At 43.7% G+C, this 23,056-nt stretch overlaps 1 protein-coding gene; it reads right to left on the reverse strand.

Annotated features, from left to right (window-relative positions):
- The window catches only part of LOC140690314 (trafficking protein particle complex subunit 9-like), a 329,996-nt gene that overhangs the window by 148,301 nt on the left and 158,639 nt on the right, over nt 1-23,056 (reverse strand).

A 23,056-nucleotide genomic window follows, 5' to 3' on the forward strand; every position in this document is an offset into this window, starting at 1 on the left:
TGTGCAAGATTGTACAGCGGGTGAAGCAAGAGCGCAGCGTCCATGGTGGCAGCAAGTTGCGGGGCTCAAATACACTTCTGATCCCGGTACCTTGCACACTTGTCCTCAATATAAAGGCAAAGATAATTAAAGTAAAATAATACTCTGTAAACTCAAAGCATTGTTGAAAAAAAAAGTTAAAGAAGACCTAAATACCAGGACAGACACTCCACACACATTCCCCTATCAAAAGAAAGTGCTCTTGGAATGGCAGTGCTCCCCAGAGCGATCCGTATATTCAACGTGGTCTCGATCACAATCCCAGCGGGCTCCTCTGCAGAAACTGACTATCTGCTGCTACAATTCATATGGGAATTCGAGGATCTCAGTAACCAATACGTACTTGAAAAAGAAAAATTTGAGAGGACTTATAATTCTCAATTTCAAACCTTACAACTGTATCTCCAGGTGAGATTAGAGGCCATTGTGAAGTTATTACTGTGTTAATCCTTATTTACTAAATTCTCTACAATGAATATTACTGTTACAATAAGAAAAATAAAAAGTAAGTTATCCTTTAAAACATGCACACCGATTCATTCATTGGGAAAAAATTATTCTATCAATTAAGAGATAAATATCTATTGAAAAAGGACAACTTAAAAACAAGAGTGCATTTGCATTTTTCATAAATTGAAAACTGAAAAGCACAAAGACGTCAAGTTTCTAGGGAGACCAATGCAACATATTAATAGTTATTTTCAGAAATTCTAATTTAACAATAAAAACTCTGGAAAGGGAAAATCGTGACTGAGAGCCAACTGCAAACACATGGAGAGCAAAGGCCTAGAAATCACAGTTCCTTTAACTCTGCTCCTAACACAATAGGAGAGGAAATTCCTCACTGAGGGGACAGTGGAATCCCATGCATAAGACAGGATACACAGTACAAACTGCACTAGAATTGGGGGTGATTTCCATAGAAGAATTCTAAAGTTACAAAATTGCTGAAAAACTATTAAAACACTGACAGAAAGATTAAAACACACAGCCATATATATTATATAGAAACATATGTAGTCTGCTCCCATGTTGCATTTAAATACAAATATATTTGTTCATTTATGGGCACTTATGACTTTATCCCTGGTAGAATATTTCAACTAAAACAAATAATCAATATAACACTCCTTTTGTCAAATCTACTTGATAAGTTACTCTGCTATGTAAACATAATGTGTCTAAGATAGATCTAAAATTAGTGAAAAAGAGCTTTGTATGGCTTCTTGAACTATTCTCAAAATTCAAAGCTTAATTTTAAAACAGATCTGAACAGTAATTCTATATTACCTTTCCCGTCGTGAAATGAACAACACAGTCTGTTGTCAAAATTCTGTCCTTACAATGATTCACGAGCACCGTATCCTCACAAAACTGCTGGACAGCAAGGCACTATCCAGACACTGTGACCCAACAAATGAAACACAATGAAGACCTTGACCCTATTCTGGAGGGCTTATAGTCTGTGTCAACACCAGGGTTTTATCTGATTGGTTTGATTTGTTGGCAAAATAAAATCAATCAAGTACTTTCTTCTTTGAGCATTCTATAAGTCATGACTCTGCTGTTAGTGTCATGAGCAGGAAAGACTTAAGCATGACTTGATTAGATCAACTAGCAACAATCATCACTGGAGAGTGAGTAATAAAGAAGTTAACTGATAGCAATGCTTCTCCCTACATGAGACCTAAAATAAATCGACACTGATATCCGAAAAGAAAATGAGAATTTGAGGTCCCCAATAAGAAAAAAATCTAACAAGAAATCAAAAAAGTAAAGATTGTTTCATTAACGTTTCCTGGAAAGATTGGAGCATGGTGGTGTTGAGCTCAGATGCTAGGGAAAAACATGAGGGTCTGAATTCCCACAGCACTGGGTAGCTTTGACACTAATATGTCAGTCAAATTCTCTGCATCTCAGTCTCCGATGCATAGACTGGGGACAACAACCGCACCCATCTCCTAGAACGGTCCTAAGAATTAAGTTATTTTATATATACAAGTTTTAATAAAATACATCAGATATTAAATATTACCCCAAAAGCACAAGGAAAAATGAAAACAGAGATAAATTGGAGTTCATTAAACTTTAAAACTTTGCTTCAAAACACACCATCCAGAAAGTGAAAAAACAACACTCAGGAGAAAATTATTTCAAATCATTTATCTGATAAGGAATTTGTGTATCAAAAAAAAAAATTCCACAGCTCAACAGTAAAAAGGCAACTCAATTAAAAAATGAAAAAAGAATCTGAAAAGATATTTTTCAAGGAAAATATACAAATGGCCAATAAGCACAATGAAACGGTGTTCAATAACATTAGCTCTAAAGGAAATCAAGTCGAAACAACTAGGAGAAACCGCTTCACATTCACTACAATAGGTTAAAATCAAAAAAAGATTAACAAGCACTAATGAGGACACAGAGGAAACAGAGCCCGCAGCCATTGCTGGTGAGGATGTAACACAGTGTGACCACTTTGGAAAACATCCTGGCACGTCCTCAGAGAGTTGAACATTTGGCTTCTGAATGATCCAGCAATTCTGCTTCCTGGGCACACAAGTAAGGGAACTGAAAACAAATGTTAACATAAAAACTCCTACAGGAATATTCACCATTACTTTTCGCCATTAATTTTCAGAGCCAAAAAACAGAAACAACCCAAATGACTATCACGTGATGAATGGGTAAATAAAGGGGCCCAGCCATACAGTGAAATATTATTCAGCAATAGCAAAGCATAGAGTACTGACACAGGCCACAACATGGACAAACATTGAAAACGTTACTCAGTGTGAAAGAAGTCAGTCAAAATAGACGGTTCCACTTACATGAAGTGACTCGATTTGCATGAAATGTTCAGCACAGGCAAATCCACAGAGACAGAAGAGTGGCTCCCTGGGGCTTGGGGAGGATGGGGAAGTTGATAATGTCTGCTTATGCGTACTGGGTTTCCTGTTGGGGGGAAGAAAATATTCTAAGATTGACTGGGATGCACATTTCTGGGCATAGAGTAAAATCCGCTGTACATTTTAATGGGTGATTTGTATTAAAACTGTTAAGAACAAAAGCACCTCGGATTAGTACCTTCCATAGTAAATGCAAATTGCTAACATTTATTACAGGAAGAAGAAACTGCCCTCAGCATGAAAGCAGGAGATCAGCAAATATTAGTTAACCGAAATTGGACAAGAGCATTTCACTTGAAACTGTTGCTGAGTGTCCAAGAAATATTCAGACATGACAAGGAAAATCAGTTTGACATCACGAAGAAGCATTCTGCTTCAAATGCAAATCAAGGATTCGGCAAGCCCAGCTGCTACAAATGACCAGAGAAGAAACCTGGTTCTTAAAACAAGCACCAGAGCCAACAAGGAAATGGTGGTGAGGAAAGCAGGCGGCCTAAAATCTGGAACAGTGTGCTACAAATAATTTCTCCACTGAAAATTCAAAAATAAAATGAAAGTGATGTAATGCTGTGTTGAACTCACGTGAATGGGCTTCCTGCAGTGCTTGACAGTTCTGTAACCCCGAATGACTCAGGAGAATCAGCATGGCTCCTGGGAGTCCCCAAGTAACTGCCCATCAGCACGCTGACCACCATCACATCTGCCAGGGTTGAATTGCAGAGAAGAGAGCAACCTCTGAAAGGCACAGGGAATGTTGACAAGGGAATAAAAGGCTGCGGTCAATCCTGGGACAGAGGCCCTGTGAGCAGAGGCCAGAAGGCTGCAGGTGAACTGGAGTGGCCCTGGGGCAGGAAGGGACCACAGGGGAGCATATCTCAATTATCTCCTCTCTCTCCCTCGGGTAGGAGGGATAAAGCCTGCATCCTTCTCACCTGGAACTGTGGGTTCTGGCTGGCGGAAGTCTTACCGACACGGAATGAATTTCTCAAGACTGCGGAAAAAGGAAAGAAAGCGAGAGGGATTAGGGAGCCAAATCCACGAGTCTCTCAAATGCTCCCATATTTATTGTGTATAATCAAAGTAAAAAGTCAATAACAGTTGTGAGATAGTAGGCAGGAACTTGGGGAAAGAAGGGATGAGACAGAGATTGTAGACTCCACCATGAGTACTAAGGCTTAGTTTACCTTTAGGGAAGTCATGGGCTGAGGGGAACAAGATACATTTTTTAGACATGTTCATTACAAAGCAGACCACCAGACCAGCCTGGTCCCTGTTTTGGGGATAATAGACTATCTAACACCACGCAGGCCTGGCGTTTATAGCTGAGGGCCTGGGTCATTGCTCTGCAATAAGCAGTGTGCTATCTATAACCTCAAATATGCAAGCAAGGCATTGTCTCTGCTTTTTATGGCAAGGAGACAGGAGTGAGGATGCACAGGTGTTTGCTTTAAAGCAGTTAATAAGCACATTTTTTTTCTTAAAGTTGACAGGCGGCTGCGATGTGTTACAACTTGTTAACTCAATCATGGGCTCCCACATGGAACCATTATGGAGGACATCCTAGGATGAAAAATCCTGGCTCTGGATCTTTTCCTGCCAGCTTCGGCCACTCCAGCAGGGTCTAGACACATCCCTGAATAACGATCCCACAGAACCACCTAAACTCTTAACTCCTGGTGCTTGAAACTTAATTTTAGCTCTACACAACTTAATGTAGAAAAGTTTCAGAAATAAAAGATATTATATTCTTTTTATATCTCATCATAAGACTGATTTTTCTGATTGCTCTAAGCTGCTTCTACATGGTAAAGCACCTAATTCTGCAGGTGAATTCAGTACTTTCCTTTGGGCATAACTAGACAGTCTGGGCTGTCTGACTTCTATTAGTCAAATACCAATACACTTAATTGATTTCTTTGTTCATCAATTTCAGCCTGGAGGTGAGGGTCTATCACTATTTTCCTCAGCCCACCCTCTACTCTTTTCTCATCAGCATCTCAGGCCTCCTGAAAACAAAACAAAGCATTTGTTTCCCTTCATCTACACTTTCCACAAAGGCAACAGGAATCATCATGCCTAGAGAATGAATTCAACACAAATGTTAAAACAAAAATCTATAAACCTGAAGCAACTCCATCTCCGACTCATGATACACAATGACATGAGAGTAAGTGTGTCAGGTACAAAGCATGCGTGAGCCTGACCACCTCATTTCTATTCTTCAAAGGAAGGAAGGTTTTCGTATTTTTTATTATCATTCTTTGTCATTGTTTCTGATTAAGCCAAAAATTTTTTTATGAAATAATTAAGCACTGCAATAACAGATTTTCGCTGTATCAATTACAGAAGGAATTCAGAGGGGATAGGAAAACCCACCTCTGTAAAAAATGCAAAATTCCTTCCCCTGTTAAGAACACGAATACAAAATGCAACAGAATTCAAATTCTTGTGGAGAGGACAAAAGCCACAGAATCAAAGCAAAGTCATTATTATGACTCAATCCAAAATTCACTGGACAAACATGCTCAATGCATTCAAATAATTTTTAAGGCACACTGCAAACCATTCACTTAATTATCTACAGGCTAGAGGAAGAATTTCCCTCTATAACAGACAACATAAATCAATAGGTTGCCCCACCAAACAAGGAACAAACATCAGGTTTTTTGCAGTTCTGATAAATCAGCAAGTTTTAAAGATCAAAATCCAGAAATTTTAAACATTCATTCACACCAGAATGAATCAAGCACTTAAAAAAAATAAATAACCCAAAGAAACTAAACACATTGATCACGTACCTGGATCAATGAGAAATTCTTGTACAGCTGGAAAAAAAGAACAGTCTATAGACTTATACTTGAAAAATAAAACTACTTTTAAAGATAACTGCTAAAACACATTTCATCATTCATGTTGCCTTGAAAAATCTGAGGCACTTGTCTCTGATCAGAAAAGCAATTCTGAGTATTAGTATGTTACAATTCAGTGCCAGTTTGCTTTAGAAGAAAAAAGAAAAGCTACTGTTTCTCATCTTGCACAAAGTTTAAAGAACCTCCCTGCCTCTATCTCCTCCCATTTTCTAAGCTCATGCTCCCCAACCCTTCTGAAACAATTATGAGAACCTCTTATTCCCACCAATATGCCAAATCACAAAAGAGTATCAATTTATTTGTGTAAATATATACCTACACCTTGAACTGGAGGAGAAAGATTTCAGAAGGCTATATGGAACTTATTGCTACATTCCTGAAATCACACACATACACGTTCACAGAGACACAGACATATACAAACTGAATTACTGGGCACTTCACAAGCTAAGGACTTACAACTTCTAGAAGATAACTTTGTAGTTAGTTTAAAATACAAAACGGTCAGCTTTTGAAAGCCTTGAACATTGCAAAATCATCCAAATATCAATGAGATCCAATTAGCCTTCTCTGTAGAATGTAATTCCCCATGATGGCAAAGCAGACCCTAAGAAGTGGTGGATCCAAGACTCGTGTTTTTCACTAGCTATGATCGTTTTAAAACATGTAAACAGATTTAGAAAGGTATGTTCCTATGACATTTATTCTTATTGAGATGGCATATGTATTCAATTGTCTATGCAGAAAATAGGACCCATGATGGTGTTTAAGAAATATTTTGTGTATTGAAATATTTATTTTTAAGTGCAGACAAGGAGGGTGGGTATTACTCCATTGTAGAGCACCTGTTGTGCACGCACATGTTCCTGGCTTCAATCCCCAGTACCTTCATGAAAATAAATAAATACAAGTGCTTACTTAAAAATAAGAATAAATTTATATAAAAAAATAAATGCAGACTAAAAACCACTGCAATCTAGGAGCCACAATTATAATAAAAAACAAGTGTTTCTATCAAATATTGACTATACGCCAATCACAGAGACAACCAAAAGTCACACCTGACAACCATCACGTGTGATTCTCAGCAATCCTACTAAGTAGACACGGATGAGAAACCCGGCTCTGCGGATGAGGAGACGGAGCTCGGAGGAGCCGGGGACACTGACCGTCCTGCTCCCCGTGACACCGCATCAGCCCAGGGCAAGCGCTGACAGAGCTGCACTGAGGGGACACCCAGCTGCATGGAACCATGGGGGATTGGGGAGTCCTAGAAAATACTCAAAAGTGTTCAATGAAAAACCATCTCAAATATATTACTCTGTGCCCCATCCTCTAAACACAGAACATGTCTGGGACCTTTTTGATGCCTCCGTGTCCTTTCTGCCATCATCAGTTACGTGCCCTCTCAGCGCGACCAGTCATGAACTGGACCCCATACGAAGTGCACTCAGATGGAAGAGCTTTAAAAGCTGTTTTATGAAGTTTGTAAGACTCTGTCTATTCCTCACACAGGCGGTCATCCAGCACTACTCACCGGTGCGGATGTACCACCTGAAATCACACCTTTCTGCTTTTTAAAATCCCTTCATGTAATACAGACTTTTAAACAGCAAAGAAGCAGCTCAACCACAGACAGTGGACAGCTTTTCACCAAATGGACTCGAACAGCACATCTGACAACCTGGAAGCCCTTGTCTTCTATTAAACCCACTTCCAGGTACTTCATCATTTTCGGATTGGTGGACTCGGCCTCTGAATGGCCTACTCAGAGAGATCCCATCCTCACATCCGGGGGTGGGAGAGGACCCTGCTGCTGGGAGAAATCAGTGAGGAAGGTGGACATCCTCCAGCCATTTCTGCACGGGTAGAAATGCCACATGCTCAGAAATTATACCGTCAGCACCCCTGGGCTCCCATGGACTGGTTTCACATTAAGCAAACTTATGACACACTGATGCAAGAAAACCAGAAATTTAATTTATTAATGTAACAGGAGATGTGAAACTACAAACCAGATTGAAATATCAGAGTTCAACCATGAGTACAGATTCTCCTCCACGGCCCAATCTCGGGCAGGCAGTCACATGGCAAGCGTGGACAGAAGCAGAGCAGGAAGGGTTTCTAGATTAACTCAATGGACTAAATTTCTGTTATAAGAACAGATCTACTGCCTGGAAAACAATTAATGCCAATCACGGGGCACACTCCATGGACAGTGGCTGAGACACGACTGTGAGCACCTGTATAACTCCACTTTCCCTGTCCTTTCTGGTCTAACTGATGCAGAGGTACAGAGATCCAGGGATGCAGATACCTGTAAACACCCAAAGCCCATCCCTGGGAGCCTGGAAACCAGATAGCCAGGATTTAAATCCCAGCTCTGCCACTTACTAGCTCTGTTACCTTGGCCAAATTACTTACCCTCTGTGTGCCTCAATTTCCACACTGTAAACCTGGGATAACAATCAAATCTTTCTTACTCACTTGTTGTGAAAATTGGAGGATTCATTTCTGTAAAACTCTCAGAAAAGAATGTAGCACATTTTTGGTGCCCAACAAATTTCAATTTAATAAGAAAGTGATTTACAAGTCTCCCATCTAATCATCTTCTGTGTTTCATGACTATTCTGAGGCCCAAAGGAAATCCTTATTTCCCCTCTTATAAACTCTTGAGGAGCACCCTTCTGTTTCAAGCCACCACCTGTTTAAACTGAGGGGGGATTCCCTCCTCCCCACTCCTCTGGTCCATGGGAGACTGCTTCTCCCTTCACACTCCTGACCACTGGCCCACGGCTAGCCCTCCTCACACTAACAGATTGAGGTGTGAGTCCGGGGAGACAAGCAGGGCATATGAAAGCTTTCCTTCCCCTCCAGTGTTGGCCACCCTTAGGAAGCAGCCGGGATGCTCAGTTCCATGGCAAGACAGTCCTGTGCATTATGGGTCAGAATCTCTCAAGGGAATGCTCGCTGTGGACCAGAGTTACCTGGGACTGCGTAAGTCTCTAATTCTGGGACATAGTGTCATGACACTCACTCTCCCACAGCCCTGAATTTCATGGAGAACGTGGCTTCATCAGTAATAAAGGAGACATTTATCGCCTGCCTGTTCTTCTTTGTCATCTCTCAGTTGGCTGCTGGACACAACATGTGTATAAGTATTGGGTCCCCTTAAGCCCCAACATATATGAAGTAACAAAAATTCTGTGGCTTAACATTGGTTCAGGGCGACTGTGTAACTGTCCTGACTCTGCTGATGCTAAATTATGTGTATAGGAACTATGGAACCTCCTCAAATATCTTTCATCATAAAACCAGCTTTTCTTATTTTCCTGTTTCTCACTAATTGCCAAAGACTATCAAATGATGGCTTCACACCAAACAGCAGTTAAGATTATGAGCCCTCTTGTCATACACACTGTGCTAAACACTTTACATAATTTCTAATTCTCACAATTCTACAAAGCAGAAATGAGTGTCCCCATCTCACAGACGAGGGAAAAACTCAGAACGAACTGACTCAGGATCACGTAGCTCAGTGGCAGCGCGTGCACACAAACCCAAGTCAAAACACCACACCCCTTTGTATATGTACCAAATCTCCTACCACCCATTGACACACAGCGGTGGGGATAATACTTAGGGAACTCAGTACACTTTTCAGCTTTAAGGTGCTCCAGAGGCCGCTTCTAGCTCTTTTATAAAATCCCGGCTCACTGGTTTCTAACACTGCAAGAAAAGTCCGATGTTGCAACTGTTTGCAAAGGAAGTCTGAAATGTTCACAGCGAGATGATAGAATAAAACTAAGACATAAGCAGAATAATAGTTCCAGGTAGTCAGACATAATGGACATTGTGCTACCCTGAAGCATTAAGCAAAGGAATCAAAAAAAAAAAAAAAAAAACGTTGTTTAAGACTTCCTTTACAAACAGGAAAGTTAAGACTGTAAGAAGGTGTAACAGCGCCACCTATGGCTTAAAAGGCCTTCCTGGTTGCCTGGAAAGGTGCAACACAAAAATTGCCTGTGGATCAGAAACAAGAATCAGATAACTAAAAGCTTATGTAGCACATACTGCTCTCCTAGTCCTCATGTCTTGCACTGTAGGAAAAACCAACAGACCTGTACTAGGCCTATATTCATAAAAGTCATGTCTGTATTTTTCCAACAGGAGGTAATCTAAGTATCTTGCAAAATACTTCTCAAAGAGCCAGGAAATCATAGAAGTGTATTGAAATACAAAAACATTTATTTACATATTAAAACAGCATGAGCTTTTTTCTATTAAAAAAGCTGACATGTCAAATCAATGTTTTGATATTTTAAAACCTATTAAGAGTGCAGAAAAATAAATCAAAATTTTCTTTAATCACAAAAGAGAGAAGCTTATTCCCTGAAAATGATCAATGTGGATTTTTCTAAACTTAATGCTTCTGGTCAGAGTCCTACGAATTTAAATGTCTGAGTGTATAGTTACACGGCAGCATGAACACTGAGTTGTAACAATACACATTCTGTGTAAATAATCTTCAAGGTTGTCTGCTTAAGTCAATTTAACTAGTCCCTGTCTCAATAGAATGATACAGATTTCATTAAAACTTCATACTGCACGCACACACACACACAAAACCCTGAATCCTTGTTACTTTAAGCCATATTCATATATATCCATATTGAATATGCATCAGAAACAAGCCACCCTCTTTAGTATTCACAGTTGATCCTTCTAAACTATCTGTCATTGTGACAGCACATTTTTACTAAGCAGCTCTTGGATGCTTTGTATACAAGGCGTCTACCTCTCACAGTCAGACATGGTAAACGGCATCACTCAAATTTCACAAATGAGGAAATATACTTAAGCCATGGAAACAACGTACATATTTATCATCAGGAAAGAAAAGAGTAAAGATTTTACTTTCAATATGCACTGACAAACTTTTCCTCCATACTAAGACTACATACATAAAACAAATTCAGTCATTGTAAATTATTCTGTCAATAAACACCACTAGAGAAAAACAAGCAACATCATTAGCAATGATTGGACTTTCAAAGCCCACTCCTATTTTGCACTATAATCATTTTTAATGTTTTGTTTTTAGTGCTTACATAGCACTAATATAAAGAAAACATAAACTATTTAAGTCATTACCTGAGAATGCAACATTTGTGAAAATGTACAATTTTAATTTATGCCGCTCTGTCTCACATTCTCACTGGTGTCTCTCCTTTGAAGGCCTCATCAGGCTGAGATCGCCAAAATCGGTCATTTATGGACTCACAGGAGTTCGGGAAACCACTCAACGGGAGGCTGATCAGAGGAGAAATTGAGAATGCATCCTGTGCAGCCTGGGTTCCAGCACCGAGCTAGGCACCGCCAGCTGCGTTTGATTTGGGACAAGCTGCCCACCTCTCAATCCCTCAGCTGCAAAAAGGAGACATTGATACCTACCGTCAAACACCTGCTTTGAAGTAAAACATGAGAAAAACAGTTTAGCCTTTGGTAGGTGTCCACTCACAGCAAGCTTGGTCATTATGATGATGAGGATTACTTTTAATAAGTTAAGCTAGACCAAAAATTAGAAATCACCATAAAGGAGAAACATTTTAACTCAATAAGCATTTCCTTTTGAATGGATTGATAAAAGTTCTAATGATTTTTTTAATAAACCAAATTTTGTCCATTAATTTTAGATTTACCGGTTTATGGACAAGTCTCCAAAAAAAGAATTAGAGGCCTCTAACCTCTGAATACTAAGAAAGTAAAGTTTAAAAAAATTATGGGGGAGAGTATACCTCAGTTGAGAGAGTATGTGCTCAGCACGCATGAGGCCCTCAGTTCAGTCCCCAGTAACTCCATTTAAAAACTTTTATTTAAAAAAAAGGAGAATTAAAGGAAAAAGATGGAGGACTACAGAATTTTTTTAGAGAATCCACTCAGATTTAAGATGGGGAAAAAATATCCATTTCTCACAGGAAATCTTGAGAACTATGTAAACCGGATCTGAGTTGTCTAGTCTTTAACATTATTCATGAATTCATATTACCAAGTCTTAAAACTACCTGATAACCCACAGTGGTGATAGTGATCATAAAACCTGACAATGCGGATCGAACTCTGGCTAGGACTGCTCTGTTCTGACATCTCTGCCCCTGAGGCCTCACCAGGCTGAGAGCACTAAATTTTGTCATTCATGAGCATCTCGTGTAAGTCTTCCATTTATGCTTCTCAGTCTCCTCTCACCAGCCCCTCTGAGGGAAGCACTGTTATCATCTTCCCCACATGCAGATAAGGTCACTGAGGTACAGAAACTAAACCTGCTCCAGATCACATCGGCATTAAAGGACGTCTGTATTTCTGCTGTTTTGCGATTGACAAAGGAATCTGAGATATCAATACAAGATAGACTGTTAAATAATCAAGTCTGTCAGCTCTTCACCTCAAAGAGCAGATACTATAAATTCCTGATGTAGGATGAGGCTGCCGCCACAAAATGACTCAGCTAGAAATTAATATCCAAGATGAAGCAGCGGATACACATAAATATTCATGACTGTCAACTCCTCTCACGGGTCTTGGCCCTTCACTGCCTGAATGGGGGTGAAATCCCCACCCGTGTCTGGGAGGGTAGCGCGGCTCTTCCAAGTCTCACCCAGGCTTCACAGGCTGTTTCCCCCTACAGACTGTCCTAAATGATTAAAAAGCTCACAAGATTTTTACACCAGCCAAAACTGAAAGACATTTCTGCATATGGAGCACTTTCTCAGGCTTAAACCATTTTTGCCTACACTCAGCAAGGGGGAAAAAAGAAACATGACTCTGCAAAGTCTCTTAGCCTTACCACTCACAGGAGTTGAATGGTCTCAGCACAAGATGACCCTTCACATTACAGGATGAGAACAAAATAAAGCCGCCCCAACAACAAGCACTCCCAGAGACAGCGCTCAGCAGTCTTCTGCACACTCACGGTTGTGCAGCCCTCACCACCATCTATTTCCAGAACACTTCATCACCCCAATAGAACACCCCTGTCACTAGCAGTCACTCCACAACCCCCCGCCACCCAGCCCCTTGCAACCATCATCTGCTCTCTGCCACTGCATGAGCCAATTCTGGGCATTTCTAAGATCACTGAAATCAACAATATGTGGCTGTTTGTGTCTGGTTCCTTTCAGTTAACGTGTTGTTATCAAGGCTTTCCCATGTTGAAGTGGTATCAGCATGTCTCTTTTTTTTTGAAAATGTTAAACTTTATTAGAAGGTGGTAAATACTATCAAAAATAGTAGAGTGGGGTATAAGGGATGGGGTTTCAAAGGGAAAAGGCCGGGTTGAGCAGTCAGGGTGGACTACCCAGAGCAGATGGCTTTTTTCATATTCCCCTTTATTTATTTTTTCTTTTTAATTCACTCTTATGTCTGAATAATATTCCACTAAATGGAGATACTACATTTTGTTCTTTCATTCAGCAGCTATATATGGATGAGGTCCAGAAGAATGAGTGTAAGTGGTGGCTAGCAGGGATGGCATTTAAGCAAAGTGCAAGATGTGCTTTCAAAAAAAAAAAGTGAACAATCAGAGGCACAAGGAAATTCAGCGCGTTTCTGAGAAAGTGCATGGTTGCTTCAGTAGGACTGCCATGCAGGGCTGTGGGGGATAGTGACAGGAGACACAGTGAGGGAGTCACCTAAGAATATCCCCACTGCAAGCAGCTCAGCCAATTCTCCTCCCTCATCCTGTATTTTAGAGACATTTTTGCTAGCTTTTCTCTTATTTCAAGTAACAGTACTTTAGTTACACATCTGATCATCTGCATCAGACCACATTAGCTCCAAGCCACAGAAAATCATTCACTGACCGGAGCAGCTCCAAGACATAACATTGATGGACCAGGGAGTCCTGCAGCATCCCATCCTGCAGGCACAAACCACACATGTTCCCTGGTGATGTCCAGAAAGTAAAATGCATGGAAATATCTCACTGCTGCTGCATGACATCTGCCCACAAATTGCCCCCAAATCATGCTGGCACAGCACTACTCAACCCTCGCACTACCCCCCCAAAAAAAAAAAAAAAGAGAGAGAGAGAAAAGAAAAGAAAAGAGAAGAAAAGAAAAGAAAAGAAAATATAAGAAAAGAAAAGAATAAAGCTAAGAAAGCAAATTTAGGCTCTTCCATTGAAAACCAGCCACCATCACTGCCAGTATCTGAGCTGGAATGATCCTGACTTCAAAAACCACTGTGCAGTTACTATTCAAATGTGACAGACATATATGTATTTCACTTAGATGATATTACAATAGGATTTTTCTTTTCAAAATTTCCAGTTGCAACAATAGCACAAGAAAGTTTATGTTTCATTTTTTAAAAAAAATCAATTATTTTCCACTTTGTTAATTTTGAATCTATTATTATTTTATAAAGGGAGCTATGCTGCAGATTATAAACCAAATATCTGGCTTCTGCAAACAAGACCTATATGACTTCACTATTTCAGAGCAAGCTTTAATGATGCTTTCAAATTGGGGGCGCTCACTAACAGCTCTTTAAATACTGTCAAAGATGTGCTATTATGTAATGCAAAGGGTCTACCTACACATCAACTCAGAAACCAAAGAAACTACACGAAAGCCTTAGTTTATCATTTTAAAATATTCCTATTATTTTGAATATTAAATTTCTTAAAAGATAAGATATTTTTTGAGAAAGACATCAGTTGTATTAAATTTCCTCTCACCAAGAAAGCAATCTTTATCAAGAATTACTACCCCTATGAAAATCCAAAAGACAGGACGTTTCTAGCTAAGTTAACTTACAGATCTCAACACAAGCCTAAATCCTATCTGCTCTCACTTGAACGAGCCCAGCAAAGTCCTGGGCTACTCTGGAACTTAGCTCTTCTGTTCCATATGTTGGCAGAGCTAAGATCATCACACAAGGCAGGGAAGGAGAGAAGAGGTAAGTCCACCTGGCGGCCTCCATCTGTTTACTTCCAGCCACAAGGTGTCGCTAGAGCGACCCCGCTAACAAGCCCTCCACACAAGGAAACCCGGCATCCACTCTGCCCCTGCGGTCCCCAAGCAGTCCCGACGCCCCTCTCCCACTGGTGGCCTCCGAGCCTGTGAATGGTCTTCTAATGACCCTCCCAGTTGGTGACACCCTCCCCCTCTTCCCCGCTACACACACACACACACACACACACACACACAGCCAAGGCAGCCTTCCCAAAGCACAAATTTGATTACATCTCCCCCACTTCAAACCCATCAGAGGCTCCCTGGTAGAGTTCTAGCCCCACCCCCGACCCTGCTTGTCCATCCTCACCTCAGTACCAGGTCCCCAGTGACCTCAGGGGCCCCGTGACCTGCTGCTACTTCCCACTAGCCTCCAGGCTCATTTTAACTGTTTGTCAAGGAAGTCTTCCTTCCCTCCAACCTCCGCACTTTGGATTAGGTGCCCTGCTGTGTTAATAAAACATTTTAATCTAAGTCAACTTCTGACACTGCTAAGCTCTCAAGAAGCAAGTACATTTTGCTTACTACTGTGGGTCCACCCCCTCTCCCCTAGACACTCAGAATTGCGTGTTTTGTGAATAAAAGAATGAAGGGGTGGGACTCAAAAGGACAGGCAGAGCTGCTCTCCTAAGGGTCACTTCCTGCTGACACCCTTCACTGCCTCTTCTGTGTCAGTTCTAGTAAAAACCAAGCTCCTCCAAAGCCCTCCACCCCTAGGCCCTCTCCAGTGTCCTTCAAAGCAGGGTCACCCACCACCCTGGACCACACAGGGCAGTCTCCCCGAGTCCCCACCCCACAAGCCTCCAGGCCTCTACCCGGGCTGCTCCTGCCACCTGAGTCACCCTCTTGATTCCTTCCCCTGGCTGACTCTTACTCTGTCCCCAGAACTGAATGTAGAGCCAATTTCTTCCAGGAAGTCCTCCCTGATGATGTCCTTTAGCTCTTGGCTGGGCTCCATCTACAGCAGCACTGCTTGGCGACCAACTGGTATTTGTCCACCTGCTCTTATGAGACCATGACCTCTTGGAGGCCACGTGGGAAAAAGGAGTGAGGTGACAAGAGGGGTGGGAAGAGCAAACAGGAAAGTCGCAGCTCAAGTCCCAAATTCAAGGATTCTGTCTCAGATAAAAAGAATAAACTGTTTCATACGTGTGTCATTTGGCTATGATTTTTGTGGCTCATGGAAAACAAGAGCTTGGTGTTCAAGCCTGAAATCCAAGTTACATGCAAAGAAATGTATATATTCATATCCAAAGGAAACCAGAGCTGCTCAACAACACTTTGCAGTTAAAATCCAAAGGAACTTTGATAAAGGCAATCTCCCTCTCTCTCTTTATTTTTATTTATTTATTTTTTTTGGTATCATATAGTTTTAGAAGTATTTGTATAACTAAGTGATGGCTACAGCCTATGATTCTGCACTGGAGTGTTTGGGGCTAAGGAAGCCCAGATTACATGCACTGTGTAAATGCAATCACACCAACACAATGACAGGCGCCCTAGTGGCTGAGCTGAAGTTCCAAAGCAGAGAACCTTATGTTGGAAGACAGCTCTCAGTAGAAAGTAAGAAATGCAATGTTCTGTACTCAATTTCATTAGCTTTATGAGCCATTAACAGATAGTATGTCTTGTCTAATGAAACCCCAAAATATATTGTCATCTTCGATTTTCTCCATCTGACTGTTTTATGCTAAATTTGGATATCAAACCCTCACTCCATACGGAAAGCTCAGGCCTTAGCTGCAGCACAGTTACATCCCGTGGAAGAAAGCCGATCAAGGGAGAACAGGAGAGTTTCCCTTCAGAAGCTGCTAAGTGTGGTTTTGCACCTGTATGTCATTTACAACCACGCCATCGTCAAAGGAGTAAGACCTTACATCTGTGGGGCAAAAAGCACTGCGGTGGTTCCGAACCATGAAAGAACACTGAGCTTTGTGCAACAGTCCTGAGGCACTTAAAGCGTACTTTCTCTGAAAGGCTCCGAAACTGACTCACTTCACCATTTCAGGTACAACCGGAATTAGTAGAGAGAACATGCCCTTGAAGTCTGACAAGGCCCTGCTGGAATCCTGCTACAGCATTTACTAGCTGCTAAATGAACCAATTCCTTAAACCTCTGAGGAGGCTTCCCAATCTTCAAAACGGGGCTGCCACCGCCCACTTGGGAGGCATGGATGTGAATGCAACACGCAAGTAGGGCGGCCGACTGGTACGTGACACGGGGCCTGGCTAGTTTCCCTCCGCTGCCCTTCTCCCCCTTTAAACTTGCACTGTTCCCCCTGGTAAGGGTGAAGCCCCAGGAACAGACTGCCCGATTCTTCTGTATATCCCCGGATACATACCTTACCCTTAGGAGGTCAGAAAAACAACTGCCTCCTCCCCAGTCACTATCAATATTCTTAAGAGTCTGGGTTTTTTTAACTCTATGTTTCAGGGAGACTATTCAAGAATTGTTCAACCACCGTTCTCCAGGTTGGCTCCTCTCCCAACGCCCATCCCTTCTTACCTCAAATCTTCTGTCTGATTGCCTTTTGTTCGTGGGAAAGAGAGTCCGCTAGGGTGCGGACTCCCTAGGCCTCCCTCCCTTCATCACAGGAGAGTGTGACTACATTCTCCCAACTCCCCACTCCGACTCCAGCTTCTGAGGAGTTTCCCCTTCTGGACCCTGCAGCTTCTGGATCGTCCCAAGACGCGCACACGTGGCCAAAACCCTCTCTTCAGATTTCTTCCTGTGTGGCCCTGCCCACCCCCCAGAACCTTAAGGATAAATGCCATTGCTCTGAAAATCACAAACGCCGCTGACTGACACACCAAAGCTGCATGGTCCGGGCTTTCCTCCAAACCAGGCACAGCCCTGCCCCCCCTCAGACACAGTCTGCACCTCTTGAGATGAGCTGATCCACTTGCACGGCTGTGAACACCAGCTAAGAATGACGAATCCCAATGTGTATCTCTAGTCCGGCTCCTTCACCTGAGCCCCAGGCTCATAGACACGAGTGCCTCTTGGAAGTCCTAACTTGGATGACAAATGGCATCTTAAAAATGCCATATGTCAAAAAAAAAGGCCTTATGTCCACCATTTACTCTAGACTTCGATTCCTGGCAGGTACCTCCCAGGCTCCCCATTTTAGTAACAGCCCCAGCACCCACCTAGGTGTTTGAGGTCACATTCAATTTCCACTGTTCCCTCCACCTGGCCCTGCCCTGGAATCAGTCTTGTTATTTCTGTCGCTAAGCCAGTCTCAAGTCTGGTTCTGCAGGGAGCACGATGGAAACCCACAAGCTCACAGCAAGGTGCACTGAGTCACAGTCCTCCGAAGGGAGTTCCCTGGAGGGGGAGGCATCTCCTGCTGCCAGTCACCTCAGAAGGCACTGGATTCTCACAAAGAAGGACCAGAAAAAGGACTCAAGGATCTCCCGTGATCTGAGGTTTGAAGGGCCCGAGGTCTGGGGGAGCTCCTAGTTAGCTGACACTCCTGTCAGTGAGCAGATGAGGATGGTAGGAACCCAGGCAAGTCTGTTCTCGCTCCGACCCCTTTTCTCTCGGGAGCCACGGGAAAGGCCAGTTTCCAGGGCACAGACCGGCCATCACAGATCCCAGCCTGCATTTGCCAACCCAGACAGCCTAGACTCCTACTTGCGACTCTTACTTCTGTTCTGTTCCCCCCCAGAATGTGATGGACTCTTTCAGAAAGTCTGGACTGTCTCAAGCGAGACCAAGTCAGTGAAGGATGAAGTGTCCACATTTGGACCAGAGCATGAAAGGAGAAACAAGGCCTCATGTCCAGCATGACGGTGGTGGCCAAGCCCTTTCCCTGGGTGAGATGAACCAGGGTCGGGGTGAGAATGCAAGGTCCCTTCACGGCTGACAGGGGTGTTGGAGACTCACTACCGCAAAATAACCACACGGCCGTCAGTGGTGGACATCAGCTGCAACAGACACAGAGTCAGCTATTTACTGCCAAAAAGGGGTAAAAATAAAGGCCGGTGCAGGGAGGCCTGCACGGCTGCTGAGGCAAACCACAGACCTGGCTCTGAATGCCCACTGGCTGAAGCAGAGAGGAAGCTACGGTCCCCTTTAGCGGTCCCTGTGTCCACCAGATCCAAGTGAACCAGTTACTTAGGACAAGGCCATGTTGTCCTGATACTTAGAAAAACCAGCCTCATAAAGGGAACAAAAGAGTGGCATGGTTTTAGGCCCGCTCCTGCCCCTCTATGAATGCAAAGTAAAGTAAATGGCACTGGGAAGGTGAATGCAAAAAAAAACCAAAAAACAAAAAAACGGTGACTGCTTCCTCCAACAGCGTCCCCTGCAGCTTCTCACCCCCGAGCCGGCCACTTCCTCACCAGTGACCGCCGGCCAGGAAGCGCCGTCACGCACGTCACACAGCGACAGCCAGGAACCTCGTGCCGAGCACGTTTGTTTAAAAGCCAGAATCAAGCAAGGTGCTGCAGAATTTGACTTTCCAAGTTTAAATACTCCATGAAAAACATCCCTCAGCAGCCGCCTAAATCAATTCGCATCTCACTTCTTCAAAACAAATAAACAAAATTAGTAAGAGAGCATTTGTTACCAAATATAAGGACGAACTAACAGGTTCCTCAAAGCAAGGAATTTAACAGATATCAAACTCCAGTGGGTGATGTGCTAACATAGCAAAAATTCCAAAAAAGTAGAAAATAAGATGACTAGGATAATATACGAATCATGGCAACTGTTAAGTTTTTGCTTTTTATAGCGATGGAGACGGCACAGAGGGCGATCTGGCTATTCCAATGCAGGGTGTGCACAGCCCACATTTTCAGACCCAACAACATGCTCACGGGGTGGTATAAGGGAAAAAGGAAAATAGAAAAAGGAATAGAGGAACAGCCAAAATTAGAAACACACGAGAACAAAAATGACTTTGACAGCATTTACAAGAAATTACGTGAGTGTGATGAGGACAGGGACGCAGGGACGGTGAGACCCACCCTCACCTCCTGATCCAGGGAAGGCAGGGGCCTGAGGGGAGCGATGCTGCCGGGGGACCCCAACGTGGTCAGCGCCCCAAACCAAAACTTCACCTAGATGCGTGTAGACAGCTTTTGAGCTAGAAAATGTGGTCGCATTTCAAGCTGGACAACTTTACTCACTCCCAAGAGGAACAGGGGAGAATTAGGTTCTGCTCCTGAACCAAAGCATTGTTTAAAAAATTAATGACTGTGTAATAGTAAAAGCAACAATGGAGTAAAAGTCACTGGCGGAGAACGTGCTTGACCCGAGCTCATTGGCCACGTTATCTCACTGACGTTCAGATGCTGGCTGAGCCCTTATGGTACCAGAACAGACAGACCCACCAGGAGGGAGGTTTAATGCGCTGCTGTATTTTGATGCCGGCAGCCATGCCTGGTACACAAGGTTCTGGGTAAACAATGGTGACAGTGTCAACCACTATGGGCTAAGCACACATCCAGCTACTCCGCCAAATCCCAAGGGCAGACTTCAAAAGGCAAAAACAAGCTGGCATTCTCTGTTGGCTCTGCAGAATCAGAGCCAAGCAGTTGCTGAGCAAAAATGTCACCAGTGCCTCCTATGACAAAATAGGAGGCACTGGCGTGGGGCTGGGGCAGGGCTCCAGGCTTCCACTGATCACCCACCAGTCTGTCCAGGGGGTGAAGGAGGTCCCTGCTTTCATTGCACCGATGCACCTACCTTGAATGACGCCTTAGGACTCAACAGGAGGTGACAGGTGAGGTGAACGGAGCCAGCCTTGGTGTAGCACGGTTCTGGCAGCTATGCCCTCAGCAGTGCCCAGTTTCCTAAACCTGACACCTCATCTCCAAGGAGCAGAAGTGTAGTGTGGGCATGTAGATCACAGGGCCCTGTGAGGACAAGTACAGATCATGGCCACGACATGCCTCTCCCCTTCCTTAAGCCATAGAGGAATGTCCGGGGAGGAAGTGAAAATTATTCCAGAGCCTGCCAGGCACCACACGCAGGTGGGACACGGATCCCCTGTGTCTGTCATTCACAGGACTGGTGTGGATTTTCTTTTTATCAATTCTCTGGCATCTTCTCCTCCATCTTACCAACAACAAGAAAGTAGAATCTGACCTTAGAATCACAGAGAATCACAGAGCCCCTCCTGCACAGCGGGCCCGGCAGCACGTACCATGTCCTCCGACCGTCACCTGTGGGACCGCCATGAGCGCTCTCCAGACTCAAGGCCCGAGGCCGTAGGCCGGGGGGACACAGCTCACCTCACTCTCCCCAGTAAAGGGGGACCACCTCTCGGCAAAGACGTCTCACCCTCTTCTGCCCGAGGGACAGCTTGAAAGATACACAGGGAAACATAGTAGAGGGTGAGGGGTTAGGCAGCCCAGAAGTGATCGTCTGCACTTCCAAGGCAGAGTGGGGCCTTTGACCTAATCACAGGGACAAAGTGAGGACGAATTTTTCCCTGCTGTGTCCCATACACCGTGACATGCCTTTCCCTGCGTAAGGAGCTAATTCGGAAGCCCCTGGCAGTGTTTCTGATGCCCTAACTTGGCATGGTGGCTGTCAGGCAGGGGAGAGGGCCTGAGCCGTGCTGGTGCTGGGCCTGGGAGGCAGGAGACATCGGCTCCACCCTGAGCTCAACCAGCACCTCGTTCTGCGTCTCGGGATTCAGAGTCTCATTTATAAGCAAAGGGATGAAACTGTCCCAGGACAGGCTGTCCAACAGGAATGAAATGAGAGTCATGTAAATAATGTTTCTCAGTTGCCACGTTTAAAATGTAACAACAAAAAAAAAAACCAAGTAACTGATTTTAAGAACAAACCTTACTTATTCTACTGTATGTAAAATACTATCATTTTGACGTGTAATCAATATAGAAAGTAACAAGATAGTTTATATTCTTTTTACTAGACAAGTTTCAGCGTCTGATGTGCATTTGACCTACAGCACATCTCAGCTCAGACCGGCCTCCTCCCCAGCACTACTAACAACAGTAGCTGTGGCTACTCTATTGGACAGCAACTCCAGGGGTCCCCCCAAGTGTCCTGGCTGAAAGAGGGGAGTAAGTGTCCACACTAACCCTAAAAGGATCTCTCTGAAACAAAGGCGGATTTAGTTTTAAACGTCTGAAAACCGGCGGGCTACACCTCCTTCCCGCCTTGGCTACAAGAAAGCCCTCCTCCTTGATGATCCCATTCTGGATGTAGGGAAGCAATCTGTCACACAGCCAGGGTGGCCCGGCCTTCAGGTTGACTTGCCTGCTGTCTGTGTCCAGTCCCACGAAGTCCTCCTTCTCAAATAGGATGTAGAGGAGGGGGGTCTTCTCCCCAGAATTTTCGGGGTCCCCATCCAGCCACTTGGACTTGGGCAAGATGAAGAGTGACTCAGTGAAGTCGTCGATCCTCTTCTCCACCACCCTGCAGTCCTCGTAGATTGAAGGCCACGTCGGTGTGCGGCTGCTCGGCCACCTCCCCATACAGCACAAAGACAAAGAGCTGAGAGTCGTAGAGCGTGGTGCCATACAGCTCCTCTGTGCGTGGAGCTTCTAGAAGGTCTTGGCCAAGAGGCAGTCAGTAATGGTGACAAGGCCCATGACATTGCGGTGGGTCTGGAAGTCACTCCATCCATTCTCGGGCGCATAGAGATACCTATAGTAGATACAGAGTGCCCACTGGGAGCCGCACGGTCTGATCTGGCTCACCAAGGAGATTCCATTATAGATGCAAAAGAAATTCTCTAAGATGATCCCCACGGGTTGGACCACAATCGGGAGAGTCTGGTGGTCCTCAGCGCACTGCATGTAGTCAGGGGCGTTCATGTTGCAGGCGCTGCCGAGAAGGGAGGGTAAATCGATGTACATACTGTGCTGTGGGCTGCGGGCCTCACTGGGATGCGGCGACCTGGTGTGCACCAGCCAGAAGGCAAGGGAAGTCCAAGCAAATCGGGGATAAGTTTGTCCTCAGCGTCTGCACATGGCTACTGAAGCTCAGATCACATTACCCAGCTTTTGGTCTAGGCTTCCATCCCCTGCAGAAAAGGATCATTTCTTGTTTTCTGTTTCCAAGCACCTAGGCAGGCCCTGATGCAAAGTCGGTGCTCAAAACTGCTGAATAAATGAATGAATAAAGGAACTGCTTCCCCACCCCTCAGCAGGATATAATGCAAAGAACCATAGTAGGATCAAAATATCTGGATTTCAACGCCAATTTATTTGAACTCCTAAGGTGCAGAATAATGGGTAA

This window comes from Vicugna pacos, chromosome 30 (genome assembly GCF_048564905.1).
Source record: "Vicugna pacos chromosome 30, VicPac4, whole genome shotgun sequence".
Lineage (NCBI taxonomy): Eukaryota > Metazoa > Chordata > Mammalia > Artiodactyla > Camelidae > Vicugna > Vicugna pacos.